Source organism: Aulonocara sp. 'chitande type north' Nkhata Bay, linkage group LG7, assembly GCF_057382095.1.
Source record: "Aulonocara sp. 'chitande type north' Nkhata Bay isolate Kocher_YH1m ecotype deep benthic linkage group LG7, A_spYH_male_GT1.1, whole genome shotgun sequence".
Taxonomy (NCBI): Eukaryota; Metazoa; Chordata; class Actinopteri; order Cichliformes; family Cichlidae; genus Aulonocara; species Aulonocara sp. 'chitande type north' Nkhata Bay.
Genome location: NC_141350.1, coordinates 8,444,697 through 8,450,696, shown reverse-complemented (window position 1 = coordinate 8,450,696; position 6,000 = coordinate 8,444,697). Strand labels below are relative to the sequence as shown.

General features: G+C 37.4%; 1 pseudogene; it reads right to left on the bottom strand.

Annotated features, from left to right (window-relative positions):
* Positions 1-1,229: 1,229 nt before the first annotated feature.
* Positions 1,230-3,357, bottom strand: LOC147324491 (uncharacterized; annotated as a pseudogene).
* Positions 3,358-6,000: the final 2,643 nt, after the last annotated feature.

Sequence of the window (6,000 nt, the reverse complement as noted above, 5' to 3'; positions counted from 1 at the left end):
CTCCCAGTCAGAGATTTTCTCCATGCCTGTCTTACTGCACATGATGTTATTAGCACAACCACTTTCAAGGTGATAATTTAGGACTTCATCAATAATACAGACAGCAATGTAGTTAAACATCTTACACTTCATTTTATTGGAAATTAACTTAACCTACATACACATTGTATTTATCACTGCTACTCATTACTATATTGATTTTTTTAATATAAATAATTAAGTTTGTTCAAATGTAATTAATACTTTCATTTTTCTAAAAATATCTAAAAATGCAATTGTATGGAAGTAATAAAACATTAAAATGTTCAGAAAAATATGTATTTTACAAAATTGTGCTAGATAACATTCTGCAGTATTGCACAAACTCTTTCCAATGACAAATATAAACTATTTTGACCACTTTTTTCCATTTGACTGCATAAAAATGAACATTTACAACACATCTGCTATATCCTGAACATTTAACACATTTACACAGGCATTTGAAGAAGGATCTTGAACTTGCATGGAAGTCACATGAATTGTTAATTTAGACTTCATCATTATGCAATGCATACCCTGCTGCATCTAAGCCCAAACCAGTAACCAGGCAGAATTACAGAACAGTGTCCCTGGTAAATGAAGAGGAATCAAATGGGGCTTGTGTTTGTGTGTGTGTGTGTGTGTGTGTGTGTGTGTGTGTGTATTTGTGGTTTAACACATGGTGGTGAAGCATCTTTTTTAAGACCCAAAGGGTTACTTTGGATATTTAGAAGTCTGCTTTAACTCCAAATGATCAAAATTTAGATATCTATGAATTTCTAAGAGATCATTGTCATGTTTTTGCGTGACACATGGCCCAAAAAGAGAAAGTGGACACAAATGGCCAGCATTAGAGCCCAGAGGGTTAAAGAACATGTTGTCTTGTTCTCTTCCAAGATCTTCCAGACATTTTTGAAAAGGTGTCATTTGTATGCTGTGATGGATTTGACAAAACGCTAAAAAACAGACATTCCTTAACCGTTGATTTACATTTCAGTAGAACAGTAATGTCTATTCAATTCTTTACCTACTGTCACTGCAGCAAAATTAGACAATTTGGTTTGAAAGGGTACAAGTGGTTATTGGCATCCATCTTGGAAGAGAACAGTGCAATCTTCAGAGGCAAAACAAAATTTAACATAAAGGAGAACACAGTATAGTTATCACAGATATGCATGGTTGTTGGACCATGGTTGGAAAACAATTTCTTAAAAGATAACTGGTTCATGTCCAAAACTATAGTAGGCCTCAAGTAGATAATTTGCACAGTTCCACAGAAAAAAGCTGGAAAATTCACTCAAGAAGGCCCAGTAAGCTGCAGAAATAACAAGGCCTGCTGTGGCAAGACCTATGTACTTTAAGTAGGCGTTTGGCACCACATGGCTACGAACCACTAGTCAGAACCACCTCGGGAGGTGGTTCCGAGACAGGAGAATCAAGCTCTTCGGGTTGACGACCAAGATTCTCCTGTGTCGGCACCACATCAGGAGATGCTTCTGAGACAGGAGAAACAAGCTCCTCAGGTTCAGGAGCAAGATTCTCCAGCTGCAGAGGTTCACCAGTGATGTTGTGAACAGCAGCTAATATTTTTTCTTCCACCTCCCTTCTCAGCTCATCCTTAAGATTATTAATGATCTCTCTTTTCATTTTTAGATGTTCATAAAGTTCATCTATGAGATCTTGGTTATGAACAATCTTGAAATTCTGTTTGACTTTTTCTTCCAGCCAAAATATTTGCAGTGTCTGACTTTCTGCCGTCTTTTCTTGATATTCAAGATTTTGTAAACGTTTCTTGAGATTTGTGTTCGCCGTTTTTAATTTGTTTATCTCAGCAGCAATGCTGCTGTTTTCCTTAAGGAGATATTCTTCTTTTTCTTGAAAGTCACGGTGCATCCTCTGAATTGTGCTAACCTGCTCCTGCATTTTAGCCTCCAGAGATTCCACCTGTGACTGCTTTTCATCCAGTGCATATCTCACCCGACGCTGAAGACTACAAATTTCTGTCACAGTCTGGCGAGGGCAAACTGTAAGTATTATGAAGAGGACCCAAAATGCAGACACCATGAAACAAAATTTAAATGTTAACAGAAAGCGAGCCGTTTATTAAGGCTGGTGAAAACATTACAAACAAAAGGCAGAGGAGAAGCTAAACAATAACCTAAACTCGGAGAGCTAAGATAACATACAAACCCAAAACATGAACCCTAACATGGACACAAAGAACAGCAGACAACCTGACAATGACACACTGAAAACAGAGGACTTAAATACACAGGAGGTGATTAGGGGAAGTGGGAACACATGGAGGAACAGCTGACTGACATGAGCCTAATGACAGGACAAGGGAAGTGAAACTAAATACAATGAACAAAGAACACATGACTCCTTCAAAAGAAAACGGGAAACATGAGACAGACATGATACTGTAATACAAACTTGATAACATAAGACAGAAACTCATACAGGGGAAGAAAACACAAGGAGTCTAATAACCAAATGAACTTCACTAATCTAATGAACTTAAACATAAACAACATCCAAATAAGCTAAAACTTAACACTGGGTCAACAGACCCAGGAACATGACAATTTCTCTTTTCAGCTCAAATGAGTTCTGTCTTGCGAAATATTTCCCTATATTGTTTTCCTATAATCTCTTTTTTCAGTTTTCAATTTTCTTTCTTTCTTTCTTTCTTTCTTTCTTTCTTTCTTTCTTTTAAGGGCATAATTCTCAGTCAACAGATGTTCTATCTATTTTGTTTTTCTAATATCTCATCCTTTTTTGATGTTTTATGATTAGCTCCTGTGTCGGAACCATATCAGGGGTTGGTTCTGACATAGGAGAATCCAGTTCCTCAGTTTGAGGAACTGGATTCTCCAGTTGCAGAAGTTCACCAGAGATCTGAAAATTGTCTACATCTATTTTTTTTATTTTTTTTTAATATCGCATCCTCTTTTTGTTTTATGATTAGCTCCTGCTTCGGAACAACATCACTGGGTGGTTCCGACACAGGAGAATCAAGGTCCTTAGGTTCAGGAGCAAGATATTTGTGTTCTCTGGCTTTAACTTGTTTATCTCAGCAGAAATGATATGTCGGAACCACATCAGTGGGTGGTTCCAACACAGGAGAATCAAGTTGCTGAGGTTGAGGAGCAAGATTCTCCAGCTGCAGAGGTTCACCAGTGATCTTGTGAACAGCAGCTAATATTTTTCTTCTTCCTCCCTTCTCATCTGATCCTTGAGATTTTCAATGATCTCTCTTTTCATTTTTAGATGTTCCGTAAGTTCATCTATGAGATCTTGTTTATGAACAATTTTGAAATTTCGTTTTTTGACTTTTTCTTCCAGCCTAAATTTTTTTTTTAACAAAATATAACACAGAACACCCCCCCCCCCCCCCCCCGATGCGTTACAGAAAAAACAGTTAATTCAAAAAAACTTGCACTTTATAAGAAAAGTGAAATTGTGCACAAGTGCCTCTCATGCTGCTGCGACAGCAGGGAGCACGTCCACATTGTCCCAGAAGCAGTCAAGGACGTCCATGTTGTCCACGTCACCACCACAGCAGCCGGGCATGTCCACGTCGTCCACATCTCTGTCAGGGCAGGCGAGCACCTCTACATCGCCTCGGTCTTACCACTCTTTGACTGCCTCCTTCCTACCTGGATTATGGTCCGAGAATGACGAGGCCACCGCTTCATGATTTCAGGCTGGCCAGAGCTTCATATGAACATTTTGACTATGATGATGTGAATAATCCCATATGGAAAAGATATATATATATATATATATATATATATATATATATATATATCTTATAAAGTTTGTATCTGTCTTGTGTGAAACTTGTATGAAAAGCATATAAGAGTGAAAACACATATAAGATCCCTTGAAAAATTATATAATGAAACTTGTATGTTTTGGATACATTGGATACATGTTCTGTTACATTTAGTTAATTCAACAGTGGACAGTGGTTGCACACAGATGTTTTGATTTGGCAGCAACTTGAAGTTAAATTAGGTTAAATTAACACAAGGTATTCACATTTAATAAACCACTGTATTTTTTGAATGAAACTATTTTCTCACTTACCTCTAACACTATTCAATAACTTTTACCCCAAATAATACTTTGTTACTTAAATAATACATATCATCTTCACATTACATGATGACATTGAATTCTAGTATCATATATACAATTTTACAACAGAGGCCTTATAACAGATATCATACTGTTCTCTTCCAAGATGGATGCCAATAACCACTTGTAACCTTTCAAAACAAACTGTCTAATTTCACTGCAGTGACAGTAGGTAAAAAATTGGATGGACATTACTGTTCTACTGAAATAAAAAGAAACAGTAATGTCAGTTTTTCTGTGTTTTGTCAAATCCATCATGGCATACAAATAAGACCTTTTGAAAAATGTTACAAGTAAGCATCCTGGAAGGGAACAATACAAAGCATTTTGTTTAACCCGCTGGGCTCTAACGCTGGCCATTTGTGTCCACTTTCTTGTTTTGGGCCATTTTCAATGCGTTAATGCGTATGGAATGAAACGTCCCAAGGGTCTAGATTTTTTTTCTGATTTTTTTTATTTATTTTCAGCTTCAAATTAAATACATGAATAATATATACTTTACTGACAGGGGGAGGCCAAGCAGCTGATGGCAAAGAACGTAAAAGAATATTTAGAGAAGGGACAAGTATGTGGATCCCAGTACTGAGGAGAGACTGCTCTATAATCTCGTGTGCCCACTGGTATCAAACCAGGGCTCGACCTGTATGCACTTCCCTGCACTAGCAGCCAGAGATTAACAAAACAACCTAGAACTACCTCCCCAGCTCCCCAGTTGCAGCAGACAAAGATTTTGTTGTCTGTCTTTGGCTTCACCAAAACTACCGTTGCACTATCCTACATGCCAAAGCAAAGGAGGAATGTGCTTCTTTTAAGCACAACACACAGGGTTACAAAGTTAACTTTTTTTTTTATTCCTTTGATTAAAGGATTGTCCACCTCATCAAGGAACCAAACAAAAAATGGTGCAGCACAACCTTGAACAGGCCCCAGCAATTAAGAGTTTTTGCTTCAGACAGGAGCTGCCGTTTGCTTCATTCTTTGGGCAGCCTTTTGGGGAGAGTGAGGCCTCCAACCTGCCGCACACTGGAGAAGAAGGCACAGACAGAAATGGAATGTTTACCTCAGTGAGGAGATCGTAGATCCACTGGCTTGGTGGGAAAATGAACGAAAAACGTTTCCCGTTAATGTCCCACATGGCACAGAAATATCTGTGTATCCCAGTCACAAGCACACCATCAGAATGGATCTTCAGCACCGCTGGTAATATTTTCAATCATCTGGGCACACAGATAAAACTGGCAAGGTAAACAATATATAGGAATATAGGAAATATTTATTTTCCTTTGTTCATCTGAATATTACAATAAAAAGTCCATAGGAGAGATGGTATCTGATTAAACAAGTGTTACAAGATAATAATAAAATGCAAAGATTGGTGACAACACTTGGAACTATAAGGCAACAGATTTAAAAAAAAACTGTGGGAAATAAACTAGGCTCGGAAGAGGATTAGGGCCACTGGAAAAAAAATCTGAGAAAAAAGTCAGAATTCTGACTTTAATCTCAGAATTCTGACTTTTTAATCAAAATTATTTTTTTTTTCAGAATTGTGGAAAAAAGTCAGAATTCTGACTTTAATCTGACGTGCCCACTTTTTTTCCCCAGTGGCCCTAATCCTTTTCCGTATCTGCCTGTGACTCAATCTCCTCGTCTCATCTATCACTCTCCTGTTCCTGTCCATCTGAGAAAAAGGCACAATTTGCTATTACATTAATCTATTATTTAATTATCCACACTTAACAACTCTTGCACCTAATCCATAAAAAAGTAATAATAAAAAATGTTACAGAACCAAAACATTGCAATTGTGTTTACCATTATTATTTTTACACT